This window comes from Salvelinus alpinus, chromosome 24 (genome assembly GCF_045679555.1).
Source record: "Salvelinus alpinus chromosome 24, SLU_Salpinus.1, whole genome shotgun sequence".
Taxonomy (NCBI): domain Eukaryota; kingdom Metazoa; phylum Chordata; class Actinopteri; order Salmoniformes; family Salmonidae; genus Salvelinus; species Salvelinus alpinus.
This window is the reverse complement of record NC_092109.1, coordinates 32,362,028-32,379,205: the sequence shown is the minus strand read 5'-3', so window position 1 is coordinate 32,379,205 and position 17,178 is coordinate 32,362,028. Positions and strand designations below refer to the sequence as shown.

Below are 17,178 nucleotides of genomic sequence, written 5' to 3'. Positions count from 1 at the left end.
AATGTGATTGAATTCAGTCACGGACAGGCAGAAGAGGAGACTAAATGAGGCAGTTGCCGATGAAGTCTTTGCGGTTAAGGCAGTGATGCAGCAGGATTTCGCTGGCACTGTGATAGAGGGCGCTTGGCGAATACCTGGATCTGCTCATTGGGGGGGGGGGGTTGCAATCTATATTGGCATTTATGTAACAGTTTTCACTGTCAATGAGTAAACCATAGGCTGGCTATAGTGTGGCTTGGATCTTGAGTTTGAAACCACGCACTCATTTCGATTAGGCCTATATTCATATTTGTTCGGCACGCGTGCCAATACCGTCTGTCATTAATAGACTATTAGTCGAGATTTCATAAAAATATAGCCTACCACCAGTACATGTTATTACAGTGTAACTATGTGTTATTACAATTAACTACAATACTTGTTGCAGTGTAAATACATATTTAATTAGGCTAAACTGTAATAAGGATCCCTTAAAATGTAAGTGTTAACAAAATATAATATAATGTAGGCCTGTAGTAGTTTCATTCAATAGGTCTAATGTCACTACAATAACCTTTTCTTCCGTCAAAAGTGTTGTGGTTACTCATCTACACAAGTACATGAGTGTTGACTGAGCTTCAGGAATACTTAACTGTCTTTGCAGTCTCATTCATGTTAAATGGCGTTTCATTATAAATGTTACCGCTTTCCAATATTGGAGTTGTTTATTTCTGATGCATTTTATTTACAATTCGAGTCCCAATTGCACACCAAACGCTATTGCAGTTGTCTGCAATCGCAGACGAGGTTTAAATTTAATGTAAACCCGAGTTCGACGCTGCACCTATCCAGGCTCGGAGTGCAGCGCTGTGATATAATATGCATTGTTTAAAAAATATATATACTTTAGCACCTGATTGAAAATAGGCCGACAGGTTTACTCCTCGGTTTATCATAATGTGACCGGGTAGGAACCATGTATTTGGTCCGTGTTTCATAGGGGACTGTAATTAATGCAGAACACGTGAAAAGTATAAAAATATCACTGCCTGATATACCTACCAAGCCCATGACGACTGTCACATACACGCTTGATAGGCCAACAACACCGGGATAATGGCCAGTCTTGGATGTTGCCTCGGTTTGCTCTCCTCATGCAGGATTGGTAGTATTTCGATATGTTCCAGAACTAGCGGGCTCTTCAAAGCGTCTACAGTAGTATTTAGTATTTTATTAGGATCCACATTAGCTGCTTTCAATAGCCGCTACTCTTCCTGGTGTCCAAACAGGAACAAAATGACATCACAACTATAAAAACTGTCTGCATCATTAATACAACAATACATCACACAAGACATTGTGCACTATACATATTTTGCCTGCTCCACCATTATGAATGTACAATATAAAATGCCCAACTATGATGGGCAACATGATCTGATGATGATGGGACTATCCCCACCCACACCTCCAATAGGGCCAAAGCTACAAGACACATCAAATGTAGCCTATGATCATTTTTCACATACTATAGCAGGCTCAGGCCTAGTTCTATACCGTTTAATTTTGCTTATAGGTACAGTATATGAAAATCAATGGCCCATAAGACTGGTACAGGATACATCTACTTATGGGGTGAATATTCATAGGCTATGTCTTCTCGTAATGTATTCTTGTATATTATCTCACGTATTGTTGCTAAGTAACCATTTACCTTTAATACATCAATCATAATTTATTTGTTATTTATAGTCATTCTGGGGCTTTGCCAATGGGGGAATTGAATAAACTCTTTAGAAGCATAGCATATTTAAGTCATAATGAATTAGCAAATGAATGTGCTACAGGATAGTAAAGACTCTATTCAATCCACATCGCGGAAGTTCAGCTTTACAGTGTGATTGTAATCTAAAGCCAATGTTCTCGTATTAGCGGAGACAGCGTTTTACGGTAAACGCTGTGTTTCTACCTCGCTCGGAAATCACCTTTACATTTCCATCTCATAATCTGTAATGCTTCAGCGACACAGATTTAATAGAGCCCTGAGTTAGAAAACATTGCAAATATGGATCCCTTATTTCTCAATTCCATTCTGATGGCATAGCTACATATTTACGAACAGGTGACAGTACAGAGACAGCTTTACGTGTGGCTTTGTTGCATCCCAAAGAGGGAGTGTTTGCTGAGAGGAGGAGGAGGGGTTAACAGTGGAATGGGTTCACTCAAAGTTGACTAGTTGTTTGTAATACAGAACACAATTCTCTCAAAGAAACATCCCATCTTCTGTGGGCCAGTCTCATAAGGGAAGAGGGATTCGATGGATGAACCACGACAACTGTGTGTTTAATTTGAAGGGATTTCTACATAGAGAATCTATTCATGGCCACAGCAAGATCAATGGGAGGAGGAGGCTGTGCCGTCTCTGGTGGGACTGGTAAATGCAGCAATCGCGTTGCACTAGAAATTGATTAATCAATTGCAGCAATTCCTTCATGCTGCTCACACAAACATCTCGTTTGAGGTGGCTGAAGATTGCTGCATTGTGGCACTACTTAGTACTTGCTCAGAGATCCCAGTACCTTATCAAATCAAATCAAATCAAATTTTATTAGTCACATACACATGGTTAGCAGATGTTAATGCGAGTGTAGCGAAATGCTTGTGCTTCTAGTTCCGACAATGCAGTAATAACCAACAGTAATCTAACCTAACAATTCCACAACTACTACCTTACACACACACACAAGTGTAAAGGGATAAAGAATATGTACATAAAGATATATGAATGAGTGGTGGTACAGAACGGCATGGCAGATGCAGTAGATGGTATAGAGTACGGTATATACATATGAGATGAGTACTGTAGGGTATGTAAACATAAAGTGGCATAGTTTAAAGTGGCTAGTGGTACATGTATTACATAAAGATGGCAAGATGCAGTAGATGATATAGAGTACAGTATATACATATGAGATGGGTAATGTAGGGTATGTAAACATTGTATTAAGTGGCATTGTTTAAAGTGGCTAGTGGTACATTTTTACATAATTTCCATCAATTCCCATTTTTAAAGTGGCTGGAGTTGAGTCAGTATGTTGGCAGCGGCCGCTAAATGTTAGTGGTGGCTGTTTAACAGTCTGATGGCCTTGAGATAGAAGCTGTTTTTCAGTCTCTCGGTCCCTGCTTTGATGCACCTGTACTGACCTCGCCTTCTGGATGATAGCGGGGTGAACAGGCAGTGGCTTGGGTGGTTGTTGTCCTTGATGATCTTTATGGCCTTCCTGTGACATCGGGTGGTGTAGGTGTCCTGGAGGGCAGGTAGTTTGCCCCTGGTGATGCGTTCTGCAGACCTCACTACCCTCTGGAGAGCCTTACGGTTGTGGGCGGAGCAGTTGCCGTACCAGGCGGTGATACAGCCCGACAGGATGCTCTCGATTGTGCATCTGTAGAAGTTTGTGAGTGCTTTTGGTGACAAGCCGAATTTCTTCAGCCTCCTGAGGTTGAAGAGGCGCTGCTGCGCCTTCTTCACAACGCTGTCTGTGTGGGTGGACCAATTCAGTTTGTCCGTGATGTGTACACCGAGGAACTTAAAACTTTCCACCTTCTCCACTACTGACCCGTCGATGTGGATAGGGGGGTGCTCCCTCTGCTGTTTCCTGAAGTCCACAATCATCTCCTTTGTTTTGTTGACGTTGAGTGTGAGGTTATTTTCCTGACACCACACTCCGAGGGCCCTCACCTCCTCCCTGTAGGCCGTCTCGTCGTTGTTGGTAATCAAGCCTACCACTGTAGTGTCATCCGCAAACTTGATGATTGAGTTGGAGGCGTGCATGGCCACGCAGTCGTGGGTGAACAGGGAGTACAGGAGAGGGCTCAGAACGCACCCTTGTGGGGCCCCAGTGTTGAGGATCAGCGGGGTGGAGATGTTGTTACCTACCCTCACCACCTGGGGGCGGCCCGTCAGGAAGTCCAGGACCCAGTTGCACAGGGCGGGGTCGAGACCCAGGGTCTCGAGCTTGATGACGAGTTTGGAGGGTACTATGGTGTTAAATGCTGAGCTGTAATCGATGAACAGCATTCTCACATGGGTATTCCTCTTGTCCAGATGGGTTAGGGCAGTGTGCAGTGTGGTTGCGATTGCGTCGTCTGTGGACCTATTGGGTCGGTAAGCAAATTGGAGTGGGTCTAGGGTGTCCGGTAGGGTGGAGGTGATATGGTCCTTGACTAGTCTCTCAAAGCACTTCATGATGACGGAAGTGAGTGCTACGGGGCGGTAGTCGTTTAGCTCAGTTACCTTAGCTTTCTTGGGAACAGGAACAATGGTGGCCCTCTTGAAGCATGTGGGAACAGCAGACTGGGATAAGGATTGATTGAATATGTCCGTAAACACACCAGCCAGCTGGTCTGCGCATGCTCTGAGGACGCGGCTGGGAATGCCGTCTGGGCCTGCAGCCTTGCGAGGGTTAACACGTTTAAATGTTTTACTCACCTCGGCTGCAGTGAAGGAGAGCCCGCAGGTTTTGGTAGGGGGCCGTGTCAGTGGCACTGTATTGTCCTCAAAGCGGGCAAAAAAGTTGTTTAGCCTGTCTGGGAGCAAGACATCCTGGTCCGCGACGGGGCTGGTTTTCTTTTTGTAATCCGTGATTGACTGTAGACCCTGCCACATACCTCTTGTGTCTGAGCTGTTGAATTGCGACTCGATTTTGTCTCTGTACTGAGACTTAGCCTGTTTGATTGCCTTGCGGAGAGAATAGCTACACTGTTTGTATTCGGTCATGCTTCCGGTCACCTTGCCCTGGTTAAAAGCAGTGGTTCGCGCTTTCAGTTTCACGCGAATGCTGCCGTCAATCCACGGTTTCTGGTTTGGGAATGTTTTTATCGTTGCTGTGGGTACGACATCGTCAATGCACTTCCTAATCCAGGTAGAACCCTCTGTGGAAAGAGTTCTACCTGGAACCCAAAAGGGTTCTACCTTGAACCAAAAAAGGTTCTTCAAAGGGTTCTCCTATTGAGACAGTCGAAGAACCCTTTTAGGTTCTAGATAGCACCTTTTTTTCTAAGAGTGTACAATTCCAAGACAAGTATGGTCTCAGAATTGTAGTGTGCCTTGACCTCACTCTTCAGCACTGTGATATCTCCCATGATTGGCCCACACAGGAAATGGAACGGATGGGGAAGAGGGTTCTTTGAAAAAGCTGTCCTAGGGGCTGTTCCTCTCTGCCACACAGCTGGACCACTGGACCTATTCTGTGTTGGAAGGTGGGATCATGTGATTTGGAGTCTTGGTAGAGGAATGCTGATGTTAGTGATGTCTATGAGTAGGGTTGTTGTGACCATGCAGGCAAGGGACTGGTTATTGGAGGAGACAGTGTCAGCTACTTGGCCTGGTCCCATGTCTGGGCCTTTCTGGGGAATGTGAACAGGCTCCAAGAGGCCTACTTTCTCTTAGAGTGATTCTAGGACATTATCTGTGTTAGTTCTGGTGGGGCACTGTGGATCCTGTGGATCAAATGCCTTTTGTCTGACAGAGGGGACCCTCACAATACCAGATTTATTTTCAGAACAAAACCGAGACAATCATGGAAAGAGCTGACCGATCAGTAAAGGCACGGGTGGATTTAGAGAGTCAGTCAGCACATGGCGAATCTCTCTTCCGAAATATGAATATGAAATATAGCTCTGTTTTTGTCTCCCAAAGATAATGCTGGAGAGAGATAATTCTGGAATGGTGACCATCCTTTGTACCTCCATATTTACAGTAAACATTCAGCCGTTTCTGATCCATTTCTCGACCCACAATTGGATTTCTGACATTCACTGTGAAATGCAGCTTTGTTGTGTGGTTGTGTTCTCACTGGTTGTGAACGTAGTGGATAGGTGTCTATGTTGACGGAAATATGTCACTCTTTGTTTATTGTAGAAGTGTTGATATGTTTGTTGACGGGTCCTATTCTCATTGTGTGTAACTATATTAGAGGGTGTGTGTGTGGATATGTTTGGGATCGGAGGTGTGTAGGTCTGTTTTTATTGTGTGTTTGTTTTTGAAAATAAGTTACACAGTGGCTCATTGGCCAGACAGCGTAGAGTCCACCCCCTGAGATGGCCAATTGCGCCAGAGAGCATAAAGCCCACCCCCCTGAGATGGCTCATTGGCCAGAGAGCGTAAAGCCCATCCCCCTGAGATGGCTCATTGGCCAGAGAGCGTAAAGCCCATCCCCCTGAGATGGCTCATTGGCCAGAGAGCGTAAAGCCCATCCCCCTGAGATGTCCAAATCAAAATCAAATCTATTGTTCACATACATGTGTTCAGCAGATGTTATTGTGGGTGTAGTGAAATGCTTGTGCTTCTATCTCTGACAGTGCAGTAATATCTAACAAGTAATATCTAACAGTTTCACAACCTATACCCAAAATACACATACATCTAAGTAAGGAATGGATTAAGAATATATATACATGTATCTCAGAGCGGCATTGGACTAAGACACAGTGGCATAGTATAGAATAAAGTATATACATATGAAATGGGTGATGCAATATGTAAACACAATTTAAAAGTGACTAAGATACCGTAGAATAGTGTGGAGTGTAGTTTATACATATGAGATGAGTAATGCTAGATACGGAACATTAGTACAGTGGCTAGTGATCCATTTCTAACAGTAGACAGTGATTCCTAATCTATGTCTATAGGCAGCCGCCACTGATGTACTAGTGATGACTGTTTAGCAGTCAGATGACCTTGAGATAGAAGCTGTTTTTCAGTCTCTCGGTCCCAGCTTTGATGCACCTGTACTGACCTCGCCTTCTGGATGATAGCGGGGTGACCAGGCAGTGGCTCGGGTGGTTGATGTCCTCTGATCTTTTTCGCCTTCCTATGGCACCGGGTGCTGTAGGTGTCCAGGAGGGTGGGAAGTTTGCCCCCGGTAATGCGTTGGGCAGACCGCACCACCCTCTGGAGAGCTTTGCGGTTGTGGGCGGTGCAGTTGCCGTACCAGGCTGTGATACAGCCCGACAGGATGCTCTCGATTGTACATCTGTAAAAGTTTGTGAGGGTTTTAGGTGTTAAGCCAAATTTCTTTAGCCTCCTGAGGTTGAAGAGGCGCCGTTGCGCCTTCTTCACCACTCTGTCTCATTGGCCAGAGAGCGTAGAGCCCACCTCCCTAAGATGTGTGTGAGTAGACGTGGTGGATCTTGATGGTGTGATAGCCTTCAGAGGAAGAGAGAGGGCGAGCTGGGCGCAGGGTATCTGCATGCATGATATGTACAGGCTTTATTTAGCAGTGTGGGTGAATTATTTAAGCATTGGTTTTTCAGCAGTGTTTTACTGCACACAGGCCACTTACATAATGAAACTTCCCTGAGGTCTAGTGATGAGAGGGTGTAGAGGAGGGAGACGGAGAGATGGAGAGGCAGAGGAACTGAAGGGAGGGATAGAGACAGAAGGGAAGAAAAGAGAAACGATTGGAAGAGCATGGATATAGGAAAGGAGGGAGAAGGAAAGAGGATATAGGAAAGGAGGGAGAAGGAAGGAGGATATAGGAAAGGAGGGAGAAGGAAGGAAGATATAGGAAAGGAGGGAGAAGGAAGGAGGATATAGGAAAGGAGGTAAAGGAAGGAGGGAGAAGAAAGGAGGATATAGGAAAGGAGGGAGAATGAAGGAGGTAAAGGAAATGGAGACAGAGAAGATGAAAATAAGAGTTGTATTATAGCGAAAGCAACCCTCATACTACCCCCCCACACACACACAGCCTCACCCTCTACCCTCATACTACCCCCCCCCCCCCCACACACACACACACACACACAGCCTCACCCTCTACCCTCATACTACCCACACACACACACAGCCTCACCCTCTACCCTCATACTACCCACACACACACACACACAGCCTCACCCTCTACCCTCATACTACCTTCCCCCCCACACACACACACAGCCTCACCCTCTACCCATATACTACCTTCCCCCCCCACACACACACACTAAGCCTAACCCTCTACCCTCATACTACCTCCCCCACACACACACAGCCTCACCTTCTACCCTCATACTACCCCCCCCTCCCCACACACACACACAGCCTCACCCTCTACCCTCATACTACCCCCCCACACACACCCAGCCTCACCCTCTACCCTCATACTACCCCCCCCCGCACACACACACACACAGCCTTACCCTCTACCCTCATACTACCCCCCCCCCACACACACACACACAGCCTCACCCTCTACCCTCATACTACCCCCCCCCACACACACAGCCTCACCCCCTACCCTCATACTACCCCCCCCCACACACACAGCCTCACCCTCTACCCTCATACTACGCCCCCCCCCCACACACACACAGCCTCACCCTCTACCCTCCCCACACACACACAGCCTCACCCTCTACCCTCCCCCCACACACACAGCCTCACCCTCTACCCTCATACTACCTCCCCCCCCCCCCGCACACACACAGCCTCACCCTCTACCCTCATACTACCCCCCCCCACACACACACACAGCCTCACCCTCTACCCTCATACTACCCCCCCCACACACACACAGCCTCACCCTCTACCCTCATACTACCCCCCCACACACACACACAGCCTCACCCTCTACCCTCATACTACCCCCCCCCCCCCACACGCACAGCCTCACCCTCTACCCTCATACTACCCCCCCCCCCCCCCACACACAGCATCACCCTCTACCCTCATACTATCCCCCCACACACACACAGCCTCACCCTCTACCCTCATACTACCCCCCCCACACACACACAGCCTCACCCTCTACCCTCATACTACCTTCCCCCCACACACACACAGCCTCACTCTCTACCCTGAAGCGACTTTCCTCCCCCTCATTCCAGACACAACCTCAGCCCCTACCCTCATACTACCTTCTCCCCACACACACACAGCCTAAACCCCTACGCTTATACTACCTTCCCCCCCACCCTACACACAGCCTAATCCCGTACCCTCATACTACCTTCCTCCCCCACACAACCTAAGCCCCTACCCTCAAACTACCCCCGCACCCCCCCTACACACAGCCTCAGACCCTACCCTCATACTAACCCCCCAACACACAGCCTCAGACCCTACCCTCATACTAACCCCCCAACACACAGCCTCAGACCCTACCCTCATACTAACCCCCCAACACACAGCCTCAGCCCCTACCCTCATACTAACCCCCCAACACACAGCCTCAGACCCTACCCTCATACTAACCCCCCAACACACAGCCTCAGTCCCTACCCTCATACTAACCCCCCAACACACAGCCTCAGTCCCTACCCTCATACTAACCCCCCAACACACAGCCTCAGTCCCTACCCTCATACTAACCCCCCAACACACAGCCTCAGTCCCTACCCTCATACTAACCCCCCAACACACAGCCTCAGTCCCTACCTTCATACTACCTTCCCACCCACCAGCCTACAAACAACCTCAGCCCCTACCCTCATACTACCCCCCACACACACACAGCCTCACCCTCTACCCTCATACTACCCCCCCCCCCACACACACACACACAGCCTCACCCTCTACCCTCATACTACCTTCCCCCCCACACACACACAGCCTCACCCTCTACCCTCATACTACCCCCCACACACACACACAGCCTCACCCTCTACCCTCATACTACCCCCCCCCCCACACACACACAGCCTCACCCTCTACCCTCATACTACCCCCCCACACACACACAGCCTCACCCTCTACCCTCATACTACCCCCCCCCCCACACACACACAGCCTCACCCTCTACCCTCATACTACCCCCCACACACACACAGCCTCACCCTCTATCCTCATACTACCCCCCCCCCCACACACACACAGCCTCACCCTCTACCCTCATACTACCCCCCCCCCCCCACACACACAGCCTCACCCTCTACCCTCATACTACCCCCCCCCCCACACACAGCATCACCCTCTACCCTCATACTACCCCCCCACACACACACAGCCTCACCCTCTACCCTCATACTACCCCCCCCACACACACACAGCCTCACCCTCTACCCTGAAGCGACTTTCCTCCCCCTCATTCCAGACACAACCTCAGCCCCTACCCTCATACTACCTTCTCCCCACACACACACAGCCTAAACCCCTACGCTTATACTACCTTCCCCCCCACCCTACACACAGCCTAATCCCGTACCCTCATACTACCTTCCTCCCCCACACAACCTAAGCCCCTACCCTCAAACTACCCCCGCACCCCCCCTACACACAGCCTCAGATCCTACCCTCATACTAACCCCCCAACACACAGCCTCAGACCCTACCCTCATACTAACCCCCCAACACACAGCCTCAGACCCTACCCTCATACTAACCCCCCAACACACAGCCTCAGTCCCTACCCTCATACTAACCCCCCAACACACAGCCTCAGTCCCTACCCTCATACTAACCCCCCAACACACAGCCTCAGTCCCTACCCTCATACTAACCCCCCAACACACAGCCTCAGTCCCTACCCTCATACTAACCCCCCAACACACAGCCTCAGTGCCTACCCTCATACTAACCCCCCAACACACAGCCTCAGATCCTACCCTCATACTAACCCCCCAACACACAGCCTCAGTCCCTACCCTCATACTAACCCCCCAACACACAGCCTCAGATCCTACCCTCATACTAACCCCCCAACACACAGCCTCAGTCCCTACCCTCATACTAACCCCCCAACACACAGCCTCAGACCCTACCCTCATACTAACCCCCCAACACACAGCCTCAGTCCCTACCCTCATACTAACCCCCCAACACACAGCCTCAGTCCCTACCCTCATACTAACCCCCCAACACACAGCCTCAGATCCTACCCTCATACTAACCCCCCAACACACAGCCTCAGTCCCTACCCTCATACTAACCCCCCAACACACAGCCTCAGATCCTACCCTCATACTAACCCCCCAACACACAGCCTCAGTCCCTACCTTCATACTACCTTCCCACCCACCAGCCTACAAACAACCTCAGCCCCTACCCTCATACTACCCCCCACACACACACAGCCTCACCCTCTACCCTCATACTACCCCCCCCCCCACACACACACACACAGCCTCACCCTCTACCCTCATACTACCTTCCCCCCCACACACACACAGCCTCACCCTCTACCCTCATACTACCCCCCACACACACACACAGCCTCACCCTCTACCCTCATACTACCCCCCCCCCCACACACACACAGCCTCACCCTCTACCCTCATACTACCCCCCCACACACACACAGCCTCACCCTCTACCCTCATACTACCCCCCCCCCCCACACACACACAGCCTCACCCTCTACCCTCATAATACCCCCCACACACACACAGCCTCACCCTCTACCCTCATACTACCCCCCCCCCCACACACACACACAGCCTCACCCTCTACCCTCATACTACCCCCCCACACACACCCAGCCTCACCCTCTACCCTCATACTACCCCCCCCCCACACACACACACACAGCCTTACCCTCTACCCTCATACTACCCCCCCCCCCACACACACACACACAGCCTCACCCTCTACCCTCATACTACCCCCCCCCCACACACACAGCCTCACCCCCTACCCTCATACTACCCCCCCCCCACACACACAGCCTCACCCTCTACCCTCATACTACCCCCCCCCCCACACACACACAGCCTCACCCTCTACCCTCCCCACACACACACAGCCTCACCCTCTACCCTCCCCCCACACACACAGCCTCACCCTCTACCCTCATACTACCCCCCCCCCCCCGCACACACACAGCCTCACCCTCTACCCTCATACTACCCCCCCCCCCACACACACACAGCCTCACCCTCTACCCTCATACTACCCCCCCCCCCACACGCACAGCCTCACCCTCTACCCTCATACTACCCCCCCCCCCCCCCCACACACAGCATCACCCTCTACCCTCATACTACCCCCCCACACACACACAGCCTCACCCTCTACCCTCATACTACCCCCCCCACACACACACAGCCTCACCCTCTACCCTCATACTACCTTCCCCCCACACACACACAGCCTCACTCTCTACCCTGAAGCGACTTTCCTCCCCCTCATTCCAGACACAACCTCAGCCCCTACCCTCATACTACCTTCTCCCCACACACACACAGCCTAAACCCCTACGCTTATACTACCTTCCCCCCCACCCTACACACAGCCTAATCCCGTACCCTCATACTACCTTCCTCCCCCACACAACCTAAGCCCCTACCCTCAAACTACCCCCGCACCCCCCCTACACACAGCCTCAGACCCTACCCTCATACTAACCCCCCAACACACAGCCTCAGTTCCCTACCCTCATACTAACCCCCCAACACACAGCCTCAGACCCTACCCTCATACTAACCCCCCAACACACAGCCTCAGTCCCTACCCTCATACTAACCCCCCAACACACAGCCTCAGCCCCTACCCTCATACTAACCCCCCAACACACAGCCTCAGACCCTACCCTCATACTAACCCCCCAACACACAGCCTCAGTCCCTACCCTCATACTAACCCCCCAACACACAGCCTCAGATCCTACCCTCATACTAACCCCCCAACACACAGCCTCAGTCCCTACCCTCATACTAACCCCCCAACACACAGCCTCAGTCCCTACCCTCATACTAACCCCCCAACACACAGCCTCAGTCCCTACCCTCATACTAACCCCCCAACACACAGCCTCAGATCCTACCCTCATACTAACCCCCCAACACACAGCCTCAGTCCCTACCCTCATACTAACCCCCCAACACACAGCCTCAGTCCCTACCCTCATACTAACCCCCCAACACACAGCCTCAGTCCCTACCTTCATACTACCTTCCCACCCACCAGCCTACAAACAACCTCAGCCCCTACCCTCATACTACCCCCCACACACACACAGCCTCACCCTCTACCCTCATACTACCCCCCCCCCCCACACACACACACACAGCCTCACCCTCTACCCTCATACTACCTTCCCCCCCACACACACACAGCCTCACCCTCTACCCTCATACTACCCCCCACACACACACACAGCCTCACCCTCTACCCTCATACTACCCCCCCCCCCACACACACACAGCCTCACCCTCTACCCTCATACTACCCCCCCACACACACACAGCCTCACCCTCTACCCTCATACTACCCCCCCCCCCCACACACACACAGCCTCACCCTCTACCCTCATACTACCCCCCACACACACACAGCCTCACCCTCTATCCTCATACTACCCCCCCCCCCCACACACACACAGCCTCACCCTCTACCCTCATACTACCCCCCCCCCCCCCACACACACAGCCTCACCCTCTACCCTCATACTACCCCCCCCCCCACACACAGCATCACCCTCTACCCTCATACTACCCCCCCAGACACACACAGCCTCACCCTCTACCCTCATACTACCCCCCCCACACACACACAGCCTCACCCTCTACCCTGAAGCGACTTTCCTCCCCCTCATTCCAGACACAACCTCAGCCCCTACCCTCATACTACCTTCTCCCCACACACACACAGCCTAAACCCCTACGCTTATACTACCTTCCCCCCCACCCTACACACAGCCTAATCCCGTACCCTCATACTACCTTCCTCCCCCACACAACCTAAGCCCCTACCCTCAAACTACCCCCGCACCCCCCCTACACACAGCCTCAGATCCTACCCTCATACTAACCCCCCAACACACAGCCTCAGACCCTACCCTCATACTAACCCCCCAACACACAGCCTCAGACCCTACCCTCATACTAACCCCCCAACACACAGCCTCAGTCCCTACCCTCATACTAACCCCCCAACACACAGCCTCAGTCCCTACCCTCATACTAACCCCCCAACACACAGCATCAGTCCCTACCCTCATACTAACCCCCCAACACACAGCCTCAGTCCCTACCCTCATACTAACCCCCCAACACACAGCCTCAGTGCCTACCCTCATACTAACCCCCCAACACACAGCCTCAGATCCTACCCTCATACTAACCCCCCAACACACAGCCTCAGTCCCTACCCTCATACTAACCCCCCAACACACAGCCTCAGATCCTACCCTCATACTAACCCCCCAACACACAGCCTCAGTCCCTACCCTCATACTAACCCCCCAACACACAGCCTCAGACCCTACCCTCATACTAACCCCCCAACACACAGCCTCAGTCCCTACCCTCATACTAACCCCCCAACACACAGCCTCAGTCCCTACCCTCATACTAACCCCCCAACACACAGCCTCAGACCCTACCCTCATACTAACCCCCCAACACACAGCCTCAGTCCCTACCCTCATACTAACCCCCCAACACACAGCCTCAGTCCCTACCCTCATACTAACCCCCCAACACACAGCATCAGTCCCTACCCTCATACTAACCCCCCAACACACAGCCTCAGTCCCTACCCTCATACTAACCCCCCAACACACAGCCTCAGTGCCTACCCTCATACTAACCCCCCAACACACAGCCTCAGATCCTACCCTCATACTAACCCCCCAACACACAGCCTCAGTCCCTACCCTCATACTAACCCCCCAACACACAGCCTCAGATCCTACCCTCATACTAACCCCCCAACACACAGCCTCAGACCCTACCCTCATACTAACCCCCCAACACACAGCCTCAGACCCTACCCTCATACTAACCCCCCAACACACAGCCTCAGTCCCTACCCTCATACTAACCCCCCAACACACAGCCTCAGTCCCTACCCTCATACTAACCCCCCAACACACAGCCTCAGATCCTACCCTCATACTAACCCCCCAACACACAGCCTCAGTCCCTACCCTCATACTAACCCCCCAACACACAGCCTCAGATCCTACCCTCATACTAACCCCCCAACACACAGCCTCAGTCCCTACCTTCATACTACCTTCCCACCCACCAGCCTACAAACAACCTCAGCCCCTACCCTCATACTACCCCCCACACACACACAGCCTCACCCTCTACCCTCATACTACCCCCCCCCCCCCACACACACACACACAGCCTCACCCTCTACCCTCATACTACCTTCCCCCCCACACACACACAGCCTCACCCTCTACCCTCATACTACCCCCCACACACACACACAGCCTCACCCTCTACCCTCATACTACCCCCCCCCCCCACACACACACAGCCTCACCCTCTACCCTCATACTACCCCCCCACACACACACAGCCTCACCCTCTACCCTCATACTACCCCCCCCCCCCCACACACACACACAGCCTCACCCTCTACCCTCATAATACCCCCCACACACACACAGCCTCACCCTCTACCCTCATACTACCCCCCCCCCCACACACACACACAGCCTCACCCTCTACCCTCATACTACCCCCCCACACACACCCAGCCTCACCCTCTACCCTCATACTACCCCCCCCCCACACACACACACACAGCCTTACCCTCTACCCTCATACTACCCCCCCCCCCACACACACACACACAGCCTCACCCTCTACCCTCATACTACCCCCCCCCACACACACAGCCTCACCCCCTACCCTCATACTACCCCCCCCCACACACACAGCCTCACCCTCTACCCTCATACTACCCCCCCCCCCCACACACACACAGCCTCACCCTCTACCCTCCCCACACACACACAGCCTCACCCTCTACCCTCCCCCCACACACACAGCCTCACCCTCTACCCTCATACTACCCCCCCCCCCCCGCACACACACAGCCTCACCCTCTACCCTCATACTACCCCCCCCCCCCACACACACACAGCCTCACCCTCTACCCTCATACTACCCCCCCCCCCACACGCACAGCCTCACCCTCTACCCTCATACTACCCCCCCCCCCCCCCCCACACACAGCATCACCCTCTACCCTCATACTACCCCCCCACACACACACAGCCTCACCCTCTACCCTCATACTACCCCCCCCACACACACACAGCCTCACCCTCTACCCTCATACTACCTTCCCCCCACACACACACAGCCTCACTCTCTACCCTGAAGCGACTTTCCTCCCCCTCATTCCAGACACAACCTCAGCCCCTACCCTCATACTACCTTCTCCCCACACACACACAGCCTAAACCCCTACGCTTATACTACCTTCCCCCCCACCCTACACACAGCCTAATCCCGTACCCTCATACTACCTTCCTCCCCCACACAACCTAAGCCCCTACCCTCAAACTACCCCCGCACCCCCCCTACACACAGCCTCAGACCCTACCCTCATACTAACCCCCCAACACACAGCCTCAGTTCCCTACCCTCATACTAACCCCCCAACACACAGCCTCAGACCCTACCCTCATACTAACCCCCCAACACACAGCCTCAGTCCCTACCCTCATACTAACCCCCCAACACACAGCCTCAGCCCCTACCCTCATACTAACCCCCCAACACACAGCCTCAGACCCTACCCTCATACTAACCCCCCAACACACAGCCTCAGTCCCTACCCTCATACTAACCCCCCAACACACAGCCTCAGATCCTACCCTCATACTAACCCCCCAACACACAGCCTCAGTCCCTACCCTCATACTAACCCCCCAACACACAGCCTCAGTCCCTACCCTCATACTAACCCCCCAACACACAGCCTCAGTCCCTACCCTCATACTAACCCCCCAACACACAGCCTCAGATCCTACCCTCATACTAACCCCCCAACACACAGCCTCAGTCCCTACCCTCATACTAACCCCCCAACACACAGCCTCAGTCCCTACCCTCATACTAACCCCCCAACACACAGCCTCAGTCCCTACCTTCATACTACCTTCCCACCCACCAGCCTACAAACAACCTCAGCCCCTACCCTCATACTACCCCCCACACACACACAGCCTCACCCTCTACCCTCATACTACCCCCCCCCCCACACACACACACACAGCCTCACCCTCTACCCTCATACTACCTTCCCCCCCACACACACACAGCCTCACCCTCTACCCTCATACTACCCCCCACACACACACACAGCCTCACCCTCTACCCTCATACTACCCCCCCCCCCCACACACACACAGCCTCACCCTCTACCCTCATACTACCCCCCCACACACACACAGCCTCACCCTCTACCCTCATACTACCCCCCCCCCCCACACACACACAGCCTCACCCTCTACCCTCATACTACCCCCC

The 17,178-nt window shown here is 52.5% G+C and overlaps 1 protein-coding gene across 3 annotated transcripts in view; it reads left to right on the top strand.

The window, feature by feature from the left end:
- Nucleotides 1-17,178, top strand: part of ppp3ca (protein phosphatase 3, catalytic subunit, alpha isozyme) — a 73,596-nt gene that overhangs the window by 574 nt on the left and 55,844 nt on the right. The window lies entirely within an intron of this gene.